This window comes from Pinus tabuliformis, chromosome 8, assembly GCF_031772625.1.
Source record: "Pinus tabuliformis cultivar Carrire ecotype Pingquan chromosome 8, CPIR1, whole genome shotgun sequence".
NCBI lineage: Eukaryota > Viridiplantae > Streptophyta > Pinopsida > Pinales > Pinaceae > Pinus > Pinus tabuliformis.
This window is the reverse complement of record NC_142294.1, coordinates 930,231,403-930,253,345: the sequence shown is the minus strand read 5'-3', so window position 1 is coordinate 930,253,345 and position 21,943 is coordinate 930,231,403.

Below are 21,943 nucleotides of genomic sequence, written 5' to 3'. Positions count from 1 at the left end.
AACACTATTATTACAATGATGGATTGTGTAAACCTACATACTCTTGTTTTAAACCTCTATGGAGAGGATTTTCTCACAGAGACTCAAAAATTTGAAAAGATCTAAAAATAATTAATGAAAAGAGTGACAAAATTATTGTTTCTAAAAAGATGTTGAGATTTTGATATTCTTCCTCCATTTGCTCTCTTCCATCAATCTAGAGATACGTTAGACATTATTTGAGTCTATCTAAGAATGAGAAACACTCTTTTATGTCTCTAAATCAATTTCATCTTATATGAAATGGCCCATCTCGCTTCCCAAGTATTTTATCTCCATATTAAATTTTATTCCATAATTAAATGTGATTTATGAGTTTTCATTGAGTTCATATCTTCTTCTTCTACTCTAGTTTTTTTTTTAGTATACATCTAATAACAAGCTTTGTAAATTATTAAGGTTATTAGAATGATTGACTTTATCTCCCTCTCATTAGTTCCCCCTTCCCTCTACCAATTTTATTTCCCCTTCCTAGCCTATATCTCACTCTCTTTCAGGTTCATCCCAAAATTTTATTAACTCTTAGGCCTTACCCTCCCTCTTCTTATTCAAACTCTTCCAGTGCTTGTTGTTCAAACTCTTTCCATGATTCTCCTTTGAGCCCCCAGACTTATGAGCCCATCAAACTAAATTATGAATCTTTGACCTGTGAATCTAAACTTGTTGAACCAACCACAAAGATTTTAACTTTTGATCATACGAATGAGTGTTTAGCTTCTGTTGTCTAGTTTTATTATGCCTCCTTGACTCCCCATCCCTCTTCTCATTTATTTTATGTTGTTTACCACCCTTCATATTATTTTATTGCCTCCATCTCATCCCCTTCAGTTTGAAATACTAGTAATCCTCATTTGAATACACCCAACTATCCTTCTTTGAATGCATCCAACTCTCCTTTGATTTCTAGGTCCAGAAACACTACTTCATTGTTGTTAGCTTATGGTAATGTCAACTTGGTTTACATGCCCTTTACTTTTGAACCATATACTATCATCTCTTCCCAACCTTCTGATCCCATCGTTGACCTAGCCATGGCCTCCTTTTCCTTTTCTAATGGTTCACTTTCCTCCCCTCACCTTACTACCTCTCCTTCTTGCTCTAACCCTATTCCTTACTCACTAATCTCTCCTTGTTCTTCATCAAGAGTGCCTCCCCCTTCACTTCCTTCTTCTTCTCCTTCCTCTCCATCATCCTTCAATCTTCATTCCAAAGTGTTAAATCTTTCATTGGTTACTATACCTCCCAACACCCTCATGTTTTTACCAAAAAAGTTAATTTCTCTCTTGCTCCTAAGCTAATTAGTTTCAAAGACATATTGTGTGCCATTGAAATCCACCATGCATACCCTCCCTTATCACAAAATGGAGGATATATTTCAAGAGTGTGGTATGATTCTTAGGCATCCAAAACCTTCTCGTCCAAACCTTTCCATCAAATAATTTTTGGTGATTTATGATATTAATAATAACCCCAAAATTCATTGCCTAAATGAAAACAAAAGTAATCAAACTATCAACATGGATTACTCATGTTATGAGGCTAAACTCCTGAGATCTTACCATCCTCATCCTATAAATGAATTCCCCAAAACCCTATTAATTTGATTACAAGAAACGTAGCTAAAGATATAAATTCTTCCTCTTTTCCCCTCATATTTTAAATCATTTTATCCCTTCCCACCCTATAACAACTAGAATCTATTGACAGCCTAAAATTCATATAACGGGAATCCCCCTTAGGCCTAATTTAAGTTCCATATGAGCTCCTACTGTCACTTTCTCTCGTTTTTTGCTAATAAGATTCAATTTTTTGTTGGACAATCCCCTTTTTATGTTAAGGATTCAAGCCATTTTATCTAACAAACCTTATTCCTTCACCTTGATCCCAATGACATCATGGTTAGCTTTGACATGGTGTATCTCTTCACAAAAATCCATGTTCCTCAAATTAAAATGAAGACTGAGGACACTTCGAAAAAAACATTTAGAAATGATGAGGGTCATTATGAATTTTTGGTCATGCCTTTTGGCCTTACCAATGCACCTTCTACATTTCAAGGTTTGATGAATTCTAAGGTTCAAGAAGTGGGAGATCACATCGAGCATCAACAACAAGTTCTCCAACTCTTAAAGGATAAGCTCACTTTGATGTAGAATTGAATGAAACAACAGGTAGATCAACATCACAACAAAAGAAGTTTTGATGTGGGCAACCCAATATTTTTATGACTACAACCATACAAAAAAATGTCCCTCGAGAAAGCTAATAAGGATAATAAATTATCACCAAAGCACTATGGTCCTTACAAGGTGTTTCAAAATATTGGTACTATGGCATACAAGTTGGAGCTTCTTGCATCTTCCCAAATGCACCCAGTTTTCCATGTTTCATGCTTAAACAAGGTTATAGGTGATAAGATCTCAGTTCAAATAATATTTTGAGAAATTGAAGAGTAAGGAAAAGTCATATTTAAGCTTGAAGCAGTCACGAAAACAAGAACCTAATAGCTATGAAATTGATAAATTTCAGAGTATCTCATCAATTGTAAGAAGTTACCCATTGAAGGTTCCACATGGGAGGATGATAATTTTATACAAAAGAATCTATAACTACTCAAGCATTGAGGACAAGAATCTTTTGAAGGAGAGGAGAATGTTAGGTCCCTATACTACTAGTGTAGCCCCTTATTGTTATTAGGGAAACCCCCTTATTGTATTATTGTACCCATGTAGTCCCCATATTGTTATTATTGTGCCCCATGTAAGCCCACTATTGTTATTATTGTTCCCTTACAATATTATTGTTATGTAGGCTATAATTATATTGTGATCCCTTAGACTCCTATATATAGAAAGGAGGCCTTGTCATTTGTATGACCGAGGAATTGTTCATTTATGTAATGTAAATGATGTTTCCCCCCTCGAAGAGTCTAATTTTGAACTCGTTGATCTATCCCTTATTCTATTTTGTGATCTCATTGCATAACACCAAACATCACCAGAACATGTACCAAAACATATACCAAGACATATACCAAAACACCATACCCAAATAGCTTTGCCTCAACCAAAAAACAAAGAAGGATGCATCTGATATGTCATCTACCATGTAGCTTCATCGGCCCCAACGTGCTTCCATTGCACTTTAAGCTGCTCAATTTCTCGGTTTTGAATCATGACCACCTTTTTTTATAATATACACTCAGGCTCCAGCTGGAATTCTCCATCTGGGTCCACCTGCAATATAAGCCAGTAATTCACATGATCAACATATTTAACATACTTCTTAAGAAACCACACATGGAAAACATCATGGAATTTCACTATTGGAGGTAATGCAAGTTAATAGGCTACTGTCCCAATCCTCTCAATAATAATGAAGGGTCCATAGAACCGGGGTGCCATCTTGGCACATGATCTAATCTGTAAGGAGATCTTCTCTGGTTTGACACACAAGTACACTTCTTCCCCAACTTGGAACTCCTTCAACAACCTGTCCCGATTTGCATAGCTCTTCTGCCTATCCTATTCTACCTTTAGATTTTTCTTGATTACCTACATTTCTTGTTCCATGTCCACCAACATGTCCGGTTCAATCAACAATGAACATCCTGTTAACTCAATCACTCCAACTAATAGGAGTATTGCAACTTCGCCCATACAATTCCTCAAATGGACTCATCCTCAAATATTCCTGATACCCATTGTTGTAAGCAAACTCTACCAATGGAAAATACTCTTCTCACCTTCATTGTTGATGCATCATGTACATTCTCAACATGTCCTCCAATATCCTATTAACCCTCTCTATCTGTCCACCTGTCTGTGGATGATAAGCTATAATGAAGGCCAATTCTATGCCCAAACCTGTAAACATCTCCTTCCAAAACTTAGAGGTGAACTTTGTATCTCTGTCTAACACAATATTCTTTGGAACACCATGCAATATGACCACATCTCTAATGAATAACTGTGCTACATTGCTAGTTGAGAATGTAGACTTCACTAGAATGAAGTGCACAACCTTTGTCAACATGTACACAATAACCATGATGGAATCATGTTGTCTCACTGTCCTCGGCAAACCTATGATGAATTCCATGGAAATGACTTCCCATTTCCCTTCTGGAATCGCAATTGGTTATAGCAGTACACCTCAATGCTTACATTCCGCCTTCACACCCTAACAACCAAAACACCCAACCACATAGTCTACTACATCCTTCTTCAGGTTCAACCAATAATAAAATTTCTTCACTGTTGTGAGCATCTTCTGATACCTTGCGTGACTTGAATATGGGTTAAAGTGAAACTCTCTCAATGTCACCTTCTTGAGCTCAATTCTATTTGGCACATATATCTTGTCTCTAAATCTAACTAATCTATCTTTTGTAAGGCCATAGTCCACATCCTGTGCACCTGCACCTGTACCTTGACCACTACCTGTACATGTACCTATACTAATACCTATACATGTACCTATGCATGTAATTTTACTACTACATGTACATGTACTTGTACCACCACATGTACCTATGCTCTATTGCTACCTATGAATATTCTCTGTATACCTGACATCCTTCTGACCTGCCTGCAAGATCCTATAGCATCTCATAACTGTTAAGTGATTACCTATATCCACCTGCTAAGAGCATTTTCCACCATATTCTCTTTACCTTTGATATATCTTATCTCGAAATTGAACTCACTGATCATAGACAAGCACTGATCCTGACCACCATTTAGGTTTGGTTGGTCAAATAGATACCGTAACCCACTATAATCACTCATCAACACAAATCTCCTATCCAGAAGGTAGTGTCTCGACATCTTCAATGCATGTAAGATTTCTTCCAACTCAAGATCATGTGTGGAGTAGTTCTTCTCATGCTCATTCAGTTTTCATGGCTCATAGCATACCGCCTATCCATCCTGCATAAGTACTCCACCAAGTCCTTTCTTGCAAGAATTTGTACTTACTACAAACTCTTTGTCTGGATCTACAATCTTTAACACTCATGCATGTGTCAACAACTGCTTAAGATGCTTAAAACTTGCCTCACACTTTTCTGTCCATTTGAACTTCTTACCTTTCTTCTACAATGATGTAATAGGATAAGTGATCTGTGAGAAGTTCCTGATGAACCTCCTATAATAACCTACCAACCCCATGAAAGGCATAATCTCATCTACATTCCTAGGAGCTACCCACTCCATGATGGCCCTTATCTTGCTTGGATCTAAAACAATGCCCTCCTTGGAGACAACATGCCCCAAGTAATGTACCTCAGTATGAAAGAAACTACACTTGTTGAGTTTAGCATAAAATTGACGCTCTCTCAACAACCTCAACAGTACTGCTAAATGCTCAAAATTTTCTTCCTAATTTTTAGAATACACCAATATTTCATTAATGAACACAATAAAAAACTTATCCAAGTAGAGTCGTAACACATAGTTCATCAAGCACATAAATGTAGCTGGAGCATTAGTCAAACCAAATGGAACTACAAAAACTCATAATCCCCATGCATGGTCCAGCAAGTTGTCCTGTAAATGTCATCCTCTTTGATGCATACCTGGTGATATCCATATCTCAAATGAATCTTCAAGAACACTACTGCTCCCTTCAACTGATCGAACAAGTCATCATTCCTTGGCAACAGATACCTATTCTTGATGGTCACTTTGTTCAACTACTTGTAGTCAATGCATAATATGAGAGTACCATATTTCTTCTTAAAAAATAATACTGGTGCACCCCATTGTGATACACTTGGCTTAATGTATCCCTTGTCCAACATTTCCTTCAACTGCATCTTCAACTCTACTAACTTAGGTGTGCTCATGATGTAAGGTACCTTTGATTTCGGAGCTGCCCCTGGCACCAACTCAATAGAAAAGTCTACCTCCCTGTGAGGTGGTAACTCTGAAATGTCTTCAAGAAATACATCCTGAAATTGTTTTATAACGGGTACCTGCTCAAAACATCCGCATCATCAACGTCCTTACCTTTTTCACTAGAAGTGTGCATTGTGAATAACATACACCCTTTCCTACAACTGTGCCTTGCCTACATAGCTGTTACCATCCTAATCGATGTGGCTTTCTTCTTTCCCTGTAAGACTCTTGGTTCTCCATTGTCATCGAAGCACTCAATGACCTTGTCATAACAATCCACCTTCGTTCTATGAAGGTACAACCAATCCGTGCCCAACAACATATTATATGATCCCAATGGTAGTACATTCAAATGTGCTATGGTAGGAATACCATTCAAATCAAATACACAAGCTCTTACCCAATGGTGAAATCACTTCTTTGTTCCTGTAGCCAACTACACAAACCAAGATTCTGCATGAAATTCCTTAGTCAAACCAGACATATCAACCAATTGAGGACTAACATAGTCATAATTAGATCCAGGGTCAATCAAAATATAAATAACTTGATCATAAATCTTACCATCCATCTCAATGATAGATGTTGGATGGTATGCCTATTTGTTACCCAATGTTGCATAAATACGAGGAACACTCTGAACAAAATCCCCAACAGTTTGTGCATCCTGCACATTATATATCTAAGGCATACCACCCTGATTCTACAGACAATCTCTCATGCGATGATATTTTTGATAAGTCCCACACTCTATAGGACTCTCGCCTCCATCCTTATTATGTTCTTATGATCGAAATGATTGTCCTCTATTAGATGCATTAAACTTCTTTAATTGTATCGCATTCTCTTTATTTCTTATACCCTGAGGTCGTACTCGCTTCTTGTCCCATTATCATTTTTTCTTTGAATTACTTTTCCTCTCTAGCTTAGTCTAATATTTACGCTTCGATTACTCATAACAATGCTTTATCTTTTGTATGGCCTCCTCCAATGATCTACGTTCATCGAAATCAATCCTATCTTTGAATTCCATTGGCAACCCACTAGTGAATCTTTGAATCTTCACCTTCTCCTCAATTGAGGTAAGGCACATAACTTAGTAGCTCCAAGAAATTTCTAGTGTACTCATCATCTGTCATAGATCCCATCTTTGGCTCATAGAATTATTTTTCCCTGTCATCAAAGTATCTCTCCAATAGATACTTCTTCTTAAATATCCTCTCAAACTCACTCCAAGTCAAGTCTTCCTCATGTATACCTATGATATTCTTCACTTCTTCCCACCAAATAATCGCCTTACCTTTAAGACTGAATGTAGCTACTCTGGTTTTCATGTTCTCTAAATAGTCATGAAACCTAAATAAATTTCTCATACCAAGAAACCATGCCTCTACATCCTGCAATTTCTTCACCTCTCCATAAAATGTACATGGTTTTTCTTTCTTAAACTCATCGGACAAATACCCCTTGTTGCTCCTCCTATAAAGATGATAACAATATCGATCATCATGCCTGCCAGAACCAAAACTAGAATGGTACCTCTGCCTATCTCCTCTCCTATTGGGAGTTTCCAACAATCTACCATATTTGACCGTGTCATCTTTATCTGAACTGTGGACACCATGTGACCTACTGCCATATGCCCCATTAGTTTTTTCCTCCTTCTCATGGATGATCAATAGTGGTCCTTGTTACTTCAAATCTGACAAACTCTGAAGGATCACTACATTTACCTCTACTAGCATCTCCTAGGCTTGTATGATTTTGTCATTATCTACCTTAAAACTCCTTATTTCTTCCTTTAATATCCTAAGTGTATCCTTCAAATTAGAAGAATTCCCAACACCATACTACTCATTTGATCCATAGGGAAAGTCTTTGTAGTCTACCATCTTGCTAGCCATTTGATATTTCTTCCTGCAAGGTATATCATGTCATCTAAACCAAATCATAATAAACCAATGTACCTTAGTATAGTTTGGGGAGGATACCTCATCTGCAAGATTAACAAATCACTGTGATGCATGTATAACATAATCATGTCAACATATAGAAATATAACACATAAGAATATAACCATGCAACCATGATTCTAGCTAGTTTCTGGTAACTGATGCATGACCATGTCAACCACACGTACTATGACCTCATGCATGATGACATAAATCATACAAATGTATGTGGACAATGCTCAACCATTAAAGTAAATGATATTCCATCATACATGCAGAAAACACACAAGCATAACCATGGTCCACACACATGCATGAACACATATAATCAAGAATAAATGCACAATACTTTTAACAATAGGTAGCAACATGCAACTTTAGATACAATAACAATAAATGTAAGCGACACATAACAACATGTAACTAGTCATACACTCATAACGGTGCATTCAACAAAAACACCATCAACTTCCACATGGTGACATTAGTACAGCCATGATCAACACCATGCAAATGCAACAAACACATGAAATACAATTATAAGAGAGACACATGCAACTGACATGAATGCATGAATAACACACCCAACCCATCCAGTCTGAGGAGTGAACCATGCACTAGTACCACTCTGTAACACCGTCCTCCCACATCTACCCACGTAATTAGTCAACCAGGGTAAACATGTGACAACGGGCCACTATGATATGATTCGACCTCCTAAGTCACATTAAAGAGGTGTAACCAATGAAAGCACACCATATATACCTTCAACATCATGATTAGGACCCTTAGGAATCATCCCAACTTTTCTGCCAACTAGCCCCTGGGTTCCACAAAGATTTTGGACCACTTGACCCTCGAACACTTCCATGCTATAGGCCTACCAACATCGAGGAGGTTTTGGATGCTCTCATGACAAGGTATGCCAGTGTCTAGGGACTATTTGTTTTAGTATTGTGCCAGTGTCCCCGAGATTTGAGCCACAATTTTAGGCCCAGAGCCTAGGTCACTGCCCAAAATTGAATGACACCTTCAAAATAATGAGATAATAGGGAAATTATAGTACAAATGCAAATACTTGAATACGACCTTGAATGGAGCCCTAATAGCCATTACAGGCATCTCATCAAACATATGACAAATATGTAATCTACAGGTGTAAATAATAGATTTGAACATAGGGGTCACATACTCAGCTGAGTGTCGCTAAGAAGCATTGATGCCTTAACACATTTGTTGCCATTTCATCCATTAGGTCATAGATACATTGTTCATCCATTTACAATTAAAAACATGATGTGATCCATAAATAGATACTCTCATAAAGCATATACATAACCATCATAATAGCGACATAAATTCCAAGGAAATCATAACCTAATCCACATATAAACCAATATAATACTCATAGAAATACAAGCAGAAATAACCTCATATTGATGATGAAAAATCAAAACTTGGAATGGGACTTCCATGTTCCACCTGACCATAGAATAACTAAGCCAAATATCTCTTCAGCCATTCACACCCATGTCATATTCCAAGCATGAATATGGGATCTCATAGAACACATCAATCCAAAACAATCCAAGGCTTCCATAGGCGATCCACCTCAACCCATCAAACAGTGATTCCACCTCAAGTTCAGACATCACAAAACCATCATCAGATTGGTCTTTATCCAAGCCTTCTGAAGCTATAGAGCATTTTTCCAACCAAGGCTTCCAGGACTAGTAACTCAACCCACAACTTATTTCGGGCTTCAAGAACATTTGTCCAACCAAGGCTTCCAGGACTATTAAATCAACCCACCAACGGCTTGTAGAGAATTTGTCGAACCAAGGCTTCCAGAACTAGTAATGCAACCCAAATTGTTACAGGGATCCCATATCATTTGTCCAATGAGGGCTTCTAGGACTAGTAACTCAACCCAAGCTAAGGAAATATGAGAACCAAGTAAAACAAAACAATAAAATAAATCCACCATCACCATCGCTATCTCGGAAATGCAAGGCTAGGAAAATCCATTGTCAATCCCGACCATCCTCCATGCGAATGAAAAATCATGACCAATAAACCACAAACATATTCCATGCATGCCAAAACTAGTGAGGAACAAATACATGTAACTGGGTACTTGCAATAAAAACCTGCTATAGCTACTAATCTCGATTACTCAAAAAATCCAAGTGTGCCACACCCTCCAAGAGTACTCAAAGAAAACTCTAAGTACCCAAGAGTATGAGAGAGAGAGAATAATGAGAGAACTCCAAAATTGAACTGACAAAAGTCTGTGTACTGATACTTAGAAGCCTTTTTATGAATTAGGCCTCTATTTTCTATATTTTCCATTATTTTCCTTGATTTTCCTCCTAACATGCAACTTGTGACCTTTCACCTCCCTTTTCTCCTAATTTCCATTATTTTCATAAATAAATGTGCCAAAAAATACCATTTTGCCTTTCTAAAGTTGTAGTCATTTCCTTTGCCAATTTCCTTAGCCATTAATAACCAAATGAACACCCACACTAGGATGTCTTGCCCAAAATTCAAATTGGAATAAGTTTCTGATCAACCATTGTTATTATTTTTCCATTATTAACTTGTATTATATGAAATTTTCACTAGGGTTGTTACATTGAATTAGACAAAAAATACTAAAAAATATTAAAAAATGACTTATTTTAGGCATAAAAGGAGTAAAAGTAATTTATTTTTTACGATTTCTAATTTTACCATTTTGGAGAGCTCTGAGTGATTTTTACATTGATTCTTTAGTAGATGATTGAATCTAATTCTATGGACATTTTCATTGCCACCAGTTCCAAGTAAGAGATCTTTCCTTTGTCCATATTTTCACGATTCCTGTTTTCATTTTTATGCATTTTTTGGAAGTCTTTTGAAGTTTTAGGAACTACATTTCACCCTTGGCCCATTACAAGCCTACTATTTTGGGAGGTGTGATGAGGAAATTTCATTTTTATTGAAAAGTGTGGCTCATCACACTTAATGTCAAGGTTAAGTGTGATGAGCCACACTGTCTATGAACAGAAAGTGCAATGAGTGCAAAAGGGTTCTAAAATTTTGGATTTTAAGTTGTTTTTCCAAAAAAAATTTACATTGATGTTATATTGTATTTCTTCCTTTCTATTTGTAGGTATTTGCTGGAGTGAATATGGTGTTACCTTGGAGAGAAAGGGAACATGAAATGCAAGATATGACACCAAAAAATGATTCAGCCATAGTACAAGTATTAAGAAAATGTGGTTTATTAAAGTTTTTCTAGATCCTGGGCATGAGGGCCCAAATGGATTTGCTGCAGTATCTAGTGAGAGCATGGGATGTACAAGGAAAATGTCCAATTAGAGTGGACATGATCACCATAGATGTTGCAGACATCTATTTCTTGATAGGGATTTCATGAAGAGGGGCTCCTATCTCCTTTTCTATATATCGGAGAGGCAGAGAGATAGTAAAAAACTATGTAGCTTCCTATTGTGTCAACTCTCAGTCTCACAAGGATGGGAAGATTGAGATAAAATATGTTCACCAAATTCCCCTTAAAACAATTTTTTTCACCATCACACTATTTGCGGATAGTGTTTCTCCTTATTTGGCTACCAAGTCCTAGATGCAGTATGCATTGGAGTGTATTCCACTTGCCATCTTCAATTGCTGTGAAGGGGTTTTGGCCAATTTGAATGAAAAACTCAATAGGGAAAATTTGGGAGGTTAAACAAATTTGGGGATGGATCCATCATAGTTTCATTTTTTCTAGAGAGGATACCATTACTGCGACCCCAGAGGATATCACATGAGCTACCTGGACCTAGAGAACCATGGATGAGGTAATGGTTAGATTTGGTGGCTCATCATGGCTGAGGACCTATGATGAGGTTCACCACTACATTCTTCAGATCGATTCGACAAAAGCTAATCATGATCGAGGATTATCCCTATGCTGGAGAAAATTTTAGAGGCTATCAAGAACTCATCTTACCAAAGGGTGAGAAATTTGATTAAGTAGGTACAAATAATTATCATTTTGGATTTTTTTGTTTTGTGTTTTACATTTTGTTTTTGTTTTTTTTTTTGAGATACTAATGTTGGGCTAATTTGTTGACTAAATTAACACAAGTATTTAATTATCAATCCGGGTTTGTAAAACTTGGAGGAAAATCCACTGTATATGGACATCAGATATAATCAAGTTTAGAAGATAAAATTTGAATATTTAAAGAAGTACATATTACAAATATAAACCTATTTTAACAATTTCTAATTCACTTATGTAATATATGAGGGAAGAGGCTCCTAACTTAGGAGAACCAGGTTGTCCTTCCCTACAATACTACTTTCATGAAGATAAATCTAAGAGCACTAATTAACAATGGCTTATGATGAATAATATGTAAAAGAAGAGGCTCCTAACTAAGGAGGTACAAATTGTACTTCTTCACAATCCTACTATATCACAATCACCATTGCTTCAAACCAGAAATGCAGAAATAACTTCAAATGAGAAATGGAGAATGAAATTCAGTTTTAGTTCAAGATCAAATAGAAGGGGAATTTAACTTAAATTCATGTGTGTTCCTTCATATGTAGATTAGAATTAAACCAATATTCATTCAACAATCATCACACATCTAAATACATTTGAAACAAAAACTAGTCTATGAAAACTATGAAAATTGAACCAAGAAGTGTACTTGGCTTGGTGTGGGGGCCCTCCACCCTTGCCTTGCACACATGAAGAAATATCAGCTACAATAACTTCAGTAGATCAACCAAGCATGAACAACAAATTGGAATGAAACAAGTTTTTAAAATTAGCTCCCAACTCCAATTATACAAAAGTTACATACAAATTCCACTACAAAAGCCATCAAAGTCTTGGCTTTAAATAGAGGTTTAATGAAAAAAATTGATCTATATTATCTCTAATACTCATATCTACTCATATCCACCTATTTAAGTCGAACTCATCCAATTCATCCCAAGAAATATGGTCAATCCCATAAAATCTCAAAACTGCCCCATTTCCTAGGGATTTTCTGGTGACTAGTCATGTTTGACCAGCCTTGACTGGGCCTAATAAAGCTTGTTCTGGCCGAACCAAGTGGAGTTAGCTTAGTCCTGGTTCCCTAGCTGTCCATCCATGCATCAAAATCGAGCCCTAGTGTCCTGCAAACATGTCATCCACATAGGTATTACGGTAATTTCTGATTCAGTCCAAAATTGCACTTGAAACTCAATTTTCATAAAAACTTCTGGAAATTGCAAAATTAAAATTAAACACCTGAATATGTATAAAATACATCAAAATGAGATGGATTTGATGGAAAATGGATGGAAAATATAACGATTAAGTAGGTTTGCCTAAGCAAAAATAGACCAAAACTGAGGGCCAACATCTCCCCCTTGCTGATCTTTAAGCATGTTCTCATGCTTGTTTCTTCCTTTTGATCTTTTACTTCTATATGCTGACTGGCCCGCTGATGTACCTGTGGCTCTAACCCTTGAAGATGAAGCTTTCTCTTGAGCTACCTGTAAAAGGATATCTACGCTTTCATGTATTTATTCTCTTTTCTTGTGGATGACATTCTTTACCAATATATCATTCTGGATGAGCAGCTTTAGACAACAAATAAAACTTGAATTTTGCAATACATTTTGACACAGGATTCATGTCCCTCTCAAATCAACAATTTTACTCAAAGCATCCAATATCCAGTTTCCCTTACATCTCATTAAAAGAAGCATTTTTTTTATGTCTAGGCATTCACTTTCAATTTAGCCACTCGTTTACCCATGCAATCTGCAAAATATGGGTCAAAAGAACCATAAAAATATCTCAAATAGAAATGAATTTGAGAAAATTGTTCACATGGAGTCTAATTAGGCTCGTTCTGAAGAAAACCCATGTTTTCGTTTTTCAAATTTCATTTTCATTTGCCCAGAAAAAGCAATGAAAAATAGTAGCTTCTCAAAATTGAAATGCATTCCTGAGATTGAATGATCATTCAATTTGAAATCAATTTTTTTCTCTTCAAATTTTTCTTCAGTATCCTGCTTACCTTTTTTCTAATGCCCTTGATAAAGAGATGAGACCAATCCTCAAAAATATGAAGTTACTGCTTCCGCAAACACAAAGCTTTGATATAAAAAGATTATAAAAACATAATAAACATGTTTTTATTAATCTATTTCTTTTATTCTATCCTCTGTTTCATCATTTTTTTTTAAACTCCTTTGTCTCTGTCTTTGCAGCATCTCTGCTCTGTTCATGCAAACAAAATATCCATCTTTATACACTTCTTCTGAAGCTCTGTTTTGAGAAAAATGTGCCCACCGTGTCAGGAAAAAAATGATATAAAAGTTGCGCTCATTATGCTTAGAAAATGCTCACTGTGTATATAACAGAACTCTCATATTGCCCAAGGACCAATATCAAACACTACATCAACATATGATAGTTAATGTAATTTTGGCTCTGCGTATTCAAATGTAAACCCAAATCTTCAAACACAAGCGCACACTTTGTTTTTAAAGACCCATTCCTTCATGCATCAAACTGAAACTCGGTTTTTTATCATACTCTTTGTCCTCATGTACAGGTGTAGCTTTTAGGCTTGGCATGCTTTCAAAACTTTCTCATTTATTATTTCAACACGCAGTCAACTAGAATAAACACCCTGTTCGTGGAAAATCTGATCTGTGAAGACACCCTGGCCAAGATTTGTTTTGATTTTTCTATCCTACGTTAACAAATCACATGTTAACCTGAAGCTACTTCCTTGTGCATGCAAGCAAACTCACTGTGCAATTAATCTGCAGCCATGTCATCATGCAGACAATCAACTTCAGTATGCAAACACTGTGTTTTAGATGAAAACTTGGCGATTTTATAAAATACCTGACTGTTGTTAAAGAAGTGGCGTGATCCCCTTGATTCGTGGCCCAATTAGTTGTATCTCATATCGTTTCTCCCTATTAAACACTCTTATTTGCTGACTGGTGGCATAGATTTTTAAAGAAATAACAGACAGTCCATATCTCAGCGAAAAATCCCGATATTTCCTCTGTTGCATTTATTAACAAGAATCAAGCTTTCGATCTTACCTTATTCACCTGCGCAATCCCTGGGATTCAACTCAGCGTTAAATCTTATGTATAACTGCCTTATTCCTACGCTGCCTTGCTTAGCTTTGCATTTCTCTCTGCATTTTTTATGCCTCCAGCTTTTTCACGCGGTGAAAGGCTCATGCATGGTAATAACATTACATAGTTTTTTTAAATGTAGTTTGACTTTTTTACCTCTCCAAGTCATTTTCTATTATGCGCACCTGAAGCTACCATGGTTGCATCCTCTCCTCCGCTGTCAAAACGTTTTGCTTCTCTCAACTGCGCATCTACCATCTTTCCTGAGCCTTAAATGGCTGTGATGGCAAAGAAATTTATGGCTTTGAGCTCAACAATGGTAGAGCTCTTCTCTGTTAATACGCACAGGTGTTATTTCTGCTTGTTTCAAAACGTTTTTATCATTTTATTGTTTGGTTGCTATCAGTTCTGCGTAACTACAGCTCCAACGTTTTTTCCACAGCTCATGGGGTTTCAAAACTGCTTAATTCTCTAATGTTTCAAATACATATTTCACTGTTCTTTATTTTATTGTTGTCCTTTGACTGGAACGCAAATAGCTCTTAATTCCTATCATTCTCGCTGAGCCTCCAATGGCTATGATGGCATGAGGTTTTTAGGCGGAGCTCATTAACGATGAACAAACAGAGTTTTCTTTGTTGGTTTAAATGCATATTTGACCATTTCATATTTTAATTGTTGTCCTCCTTCATACCAATTCACCATACCTTTGACTGCTGTATATATTGTTTATTTTGATTTCCACATTGGTTGCATAAATCCTACGGCTGCTTGCATCATTTAATCACAGGTTTGTCTTCATGCGGGTTGTGGCTGTCTTTGCCTTACCAATGCGTGATTCATTTGAAGTCGTCATTCAATCCATACCATGGCCGTCTTTCTGCATACCAACTCACACTACCGTGACTTATCCGTTGACTATCATATATACCATCGTATTTCAATGCATTACCATCGGCTTACCATAATAACCGTATTATCATAAGGTTTGGTATAATAACCTTGCACCATCACATCGTATTTTCATAAAGTTTGCTATGATAATATCGTATTACAATTTCATGCATTATGATATATTTAATACATTAATCATTCCTATTTTGTATTTCCTTGAAATATATTTCATAATGTGCACATCCCTTATGTTTCACAATATCTCTTTAATTTTAAAATGACCATTTTGGTCATATTTAAAATTATTTCCCATAATACTAATGTTTTACTTATGGTGCAGGTTTCAACTTATTAAATCCTCACTTTGATCCCTTTTGCTTTATGGAAAGATACTTAGGGTTAGGGTTATGAAATGAATATGGAATGATAGTTAAATGGGTAGGATAATGAATATGGAAATGAATATAATGAATAGGAATGTGGTTAATGGAGGAAAGGATAATGGATATGAATTATAATGAATGGAATGTAAATATAAGATTAGGTCTAAGATAATGGGTGATGTAATGAATATATGCATTCAAGTATTAACTCAATTTTAACAAAGTCTAAAAATTTCTACAAAAATTTGAATTTACAAGAGCAAGAGAACTTACTATACTTGTACTTCCCTCATAATATTGGATGAATGTTGTTGTTCTTTAACAATATTGGATGAAGTTGTCTTGATCAAATATCGTAGATAGATAGAGCTTATTTATGCTTTATGTTCTAGCATCCTTCATTGATTTTGGTCCATTGATTGTTGATGTCGTGTCAGGTCCCTCTGCAATTGATTCATGATAACTCAGGTCCCCTCTTTCATGTACATTTTGATACAATATATACATGTTTTTGCTAACATTTTAGGTCCCTCTGCAATTGATTTCAAAAATATTTCAGGTACCAACTGCCAACAATACAAGTCCCGTCATCAATTCAGTTTCACAACTAAGTTTATTTTTGCAAACCTTCCCCCTTGCTGATGGGAAGGCTTGTCCTCAAGTCTTCTTTATTCTGGAGGATGATTCCTGCAAATGCAAACTGAAGAAATGGTAAAACAAAATAGAGAATTCATATTGGCCAAACAAGTTGGTTTTCCTATATGAATTCGAGTTTGTATTGTGCCACTTTCGTGGATTTTCACAACCAAACTCCTTTATTATTTTTTATCTTTTTCTATTTTTTTTTTGTTTTCCTTTTCTAGATAGAGGTGGGGTGTAATGGAGTAGGAGAGTATGAAAAGCTTATGAAAATAGGTTATGTTGAAGTCATGATTTAGTAGTAAGTCTGGACTTCAACATGCATGGTCATGTAGCTTAACATACAATATGGATGATGGATCAAATCATGAACAATATGAATTCAATATGAAAGGCTTCTTTGGAGATTTATGTGACTTGACATGGTACTGAACTTGGCTACTTCTTTTGATGATTATCTTCATGTCTTTTTGCCTTGATCTCGATCATGTTGTAGGGTTTGTGGATGTTGTTAGTCAACATTGAAGAGCAAGCTTCAAGAGTTTGAGTTTCATTGAATGAACTCAACATCAGTTGTATGTTCACTTTTCTTTGACTTGAACATTTGTATTCATATTCTGAAATATGAATTTGATTTGGAAAATTACTTCATCCATGGATTTCACTCCTTCATTCTTCCTATGACCTGCAAAAACATAGCACTTGCCTGCAATACAATATTAGAAGATGGAGGAAGAGAGTTGTACAGTCTCTCTTCTTCCAATAAACATGCAAATCAGTACAAGCATTGCTTAGAAAACAAGTCCAAATATGATATACAAACAAAATGCATTTATTTACCCCTTTGAGGAATGGTGGCCAGCCTAGACCTCCTAGCGGTATTTTGTTTACAAAATATTCGTTTGATATCCTATTAGAGTGATTCCAAAGCCACGTTGAAGTGAATTCATATTTCTACCTCCAGTATAAACATGTTTTCAAAATTGTTTAAAATGATATGGTAAATATTATAAGGAGTTCCATGTTTGATAGAGCTGCTTGTTAATTTTTAACTAGACCAACAGTCACTATTTGAAGCGTAACTTCTTTGATAAAGATCAGATCAATGTGATTCCACTTGGCTATTAAAGTAGATTCATTTTTGTATTTCCAGTAGAAATAAGTTTTAAAAATTCTTAGGCTTGATATCACAAAATTGGTGATGAACAGACCTAGGAGGCATAGTTTTACTATACTGTTTTGAAGACATGCAGTCACTAAATGTGGCATAACGTTTTCATTCCACCTCCAAATGGGATGATTCAAAATGTGTCTTAAACTAGACTTGAATATATATCTCCCATATAAACATGTTTTGAAAAGAAGATGATTTGTTATTTCAAATATGCCAATTAACAGTCAAGACCTAGAATTGTCACCATACAGATTTTTTACAAGCAGTTAGTATTTCAAGAATAAATTTTTCATATGATACCTGATTGAAGTGATTTGAATTTATTTGGAAACTAGATTCCAATGGCTATCTTCTTATGAATTTCAGATAAAAATGTTTCCATTAGACACTTCAAATATAGGTTGTACTAACTCTGTCCTCAACATTTCACTTGAGACCTAGTTTTGATTTTGATCATTTTTTTATTTGTGATATAAATTGAGAACTTCAAAATGGATTCCAAAACTAGATTTCAAAACATTATTTCAAAATGATCCTATATGGTTACCCAAAATAGGCTTGCTCTTACTGCATTTTTCCGCGTAGTCCTTTCAAATGAATATTGAACCGTGATTTGAAGAAATTGTTTGAAACAAATATTTTATGGAAGTTTTATTGTGAATTCATTCTAATTGTTTATTTATTCTATTCTATCCTATTCTATTTTAAAAAAATAATTCATTCTCTCAAGTATAAGAGAATTTCCAGTGCATCCATTTTCTTAACAAGATCATAAGTAAACTCATATACAAATTTGAAAAATATACTTTAATGAATGTTTGGACATGAAAATTTATTTGATCATAAAGATTTGATGAGAAGGAATGTTGAAGAATGGAGTAGTGTTGTAGCCTATTCTTTAACATCATCTTTTAGATCTTGTTGTTGAAAATGGGTTTTGTAGTTATTTTTTTTTTATTTTATCTTTTTGTTGGGGGGATTTGTTTTGGAAACCTAATTTTAGGATCTCTATTTGTAGGCATAAAGAAACATAACTAAGAGAAAAGTATCTTAACTAAATTTTTAGTGTTTTTGTTTATCTTCTATTTGACTATGCTGATAATTTCCTCCCCGGCAACGGCGCCAAAATGTTGGGCTAATTTATTGACTAAATTAACACAAGTATTTAATTATCAATCCGGGTTTGTAAAACTTGGAGGCAAATCCACTGTATATGGACATCAGATAAAATCAAGTTTAGAAGATGAAATTTGAATATTTAAAGAAGTACATATTACAAATATAAACCTATTTTAACAATTTCTAATTCACTTATGTAATATATGAGGGAAGAGGCTCCTAACTTAGGAGAACCAGGTTGTCCTTCCCTACAATACTACTTTCATGAAGATAAATCTAAGAGCACTAATTAACAATGGCTTATGATGCAGAACATGTAAAATAAGAGGCTCCTAACTAAGGAGGTCCACATTATCCTTCTTCACAATCCTACTATATCACAATCACCATTGCTTCAAACCAGAAATGCAGAAATAACTTCAAATGAGAAATGGAGAATGAAATTCAGTTTTAGTTCAAGATCAAATAGAAGGGGAATTTAACTTAAATTCCTGTGTGTTCCTTCATATGTAGATTAGAATTAAACCAATATTCATTCAACAATCATCACACATCTAAATACATTTGAAACAAAAACTAGTCTATGAAAACTATGAAAATTGAACCAAGAAGTGTACTTAGCTTGGTGTGGGGGCCCTCCACCCTTGCCTTGCACACTTGAAGAAATCTCAGCTACAGCAACTTCAGTAGATCAACCAAGCATGAACAACAAATTGGAATGAAAAAGGTTCTTCAAATTAGCTCCCAACTCCAATTATACAAAAGTTACGTACAAATTCCATTACAAAAGCCATCGAAGTCTTGGCTTTAAATAGAGGTTTAATGAAACAAACTGATATATATTATCTCTAACACTCATATCTACTCATATCCACCTATCTAAGTCGAAATCATTCAATTCATCCCAAGAAATATGGTCAATCCCATAAAATCTCAAAACTACCCTATTTCCTAGGGATTTTCTGGTGACTAGTCATGTTTGACCAGCCTTGATCGAGCCTAATAAAGCTTGTTCTGGCCGAACCAAGTGGAGTTAGCTTAGTCCTAGTTCCCAAGCTGTCCATCCATGCTTCTAACTCGAACCCAAGTGTCCTGCAAACATGTCATCCACATAGCTATTACGGGAATTTCTGATTTAGTCCAAAATTGCACTTGAAACTCAATTTTCATAAAACTTCTAGAAATTGAAAAATTAAAATTAAACACCTGAATATGCATAAAATACATAAAAATGAGATGGATGTGATGGAAAATGGATGGAAAGTATAAGGATTAAGTAGGTTTCCCTAAGCAAAAATAGACCAAAACTGAGGGCCAACAACTAACTTTCAATTTTTCATGCAAACATAAGACCGGTGCAACTAGCGGGCATGTCGCCACTTCATCTATGGGAACAACCAAAATTGATCCATACACAGTAGAGACAATGTTTGAGTTCAAAATTCATGTAGAGGGGTTGACTCATAGTATTCTAGGCACATGGTTTGATGAGGTCCCTATTCTTCTATAGAGACATACCATAGGAGTGCCAACTCGAATTGATCAACTATTATGCAAGGTTGCCTATGCCGTTGTTTTTTATTGAGATTGTCATTAAGATTAGTCGCCTAGGGGTTATTGAGCCATATTTTGTATCACATGTATTCATATATTATAGGTCATGAGCCATATGTGTCTCAGACACAATTTTTCTAACTAAAACACTATTTACAAATCTATTTATGGATGTTTTGTACTTATTCAACTATCCTGTACAATGTGCGATGAGATTGTATTTTCACAAATGTCATAATTTTCTATCTAAAAAATAATTAGCTAAGACATATGTGAATGTATTCACACTTCTTAGAACATGTTGATATTCATTGTGATCAAAATGTCTCTCTAAGAGCTGAACTCTCAAGAACATGTGTAACATAGTTGGACTCCTTACTGAATAAACATTATTTAGATGCAGTACTATGAGTTATGAATCAAGTTTGACAATCAAATGGATAATAACACATGAAATGGAATTAGAGAACAGTTCAATCACAACACTATACACAATTATATTGTTAGTCATGTGGCTGATGCATATTCCTTGCAAACTCACTAAGCCGTCAGTAGGAGCATAAATTTCCAACACTACGGAGGAAAGGTTTCGTGCACTATGGCTAGCGCCACTAGCATAATCAACATATGGTTAAAGGAATGTTGACATCTACAAATCAAATGTAATCCAAGATAAGGAAAAGCGGTAGAAAAGTCTCAAGAAAACCACATTGCAAACACACCAGCAAACCTATATAGTATGTACACAGTGACTATGTAGAAGATCTCTAAGCATAGTGTTTTTTAAGGTATAACTGATTCTGAGGTTGTTCCAAGGGAACTTTGCCAAAGTCTACAAGCGCATAGGCCCCTTCCATAAGTATGTGTTTAGCTATGTATTTACCTAACCACATTGTTTCGAGTTTCCCAACTCCTAACTTGTCAGCTTCATGGTCATATAAGAGTAGCAAGTGGAGCACAAGCCTTATTATTATGAATCTACCATGCGTGGCACTTTTGGACTGCTAAGATAGAATCTCTTAACATAGTCGGCCAAAATTAACTACACGTAAGATTTTCTTGGAAGTAGAATATCCATACATATGACAAATGCATGCTCAAGCATGATAATCAATTAAATATTTC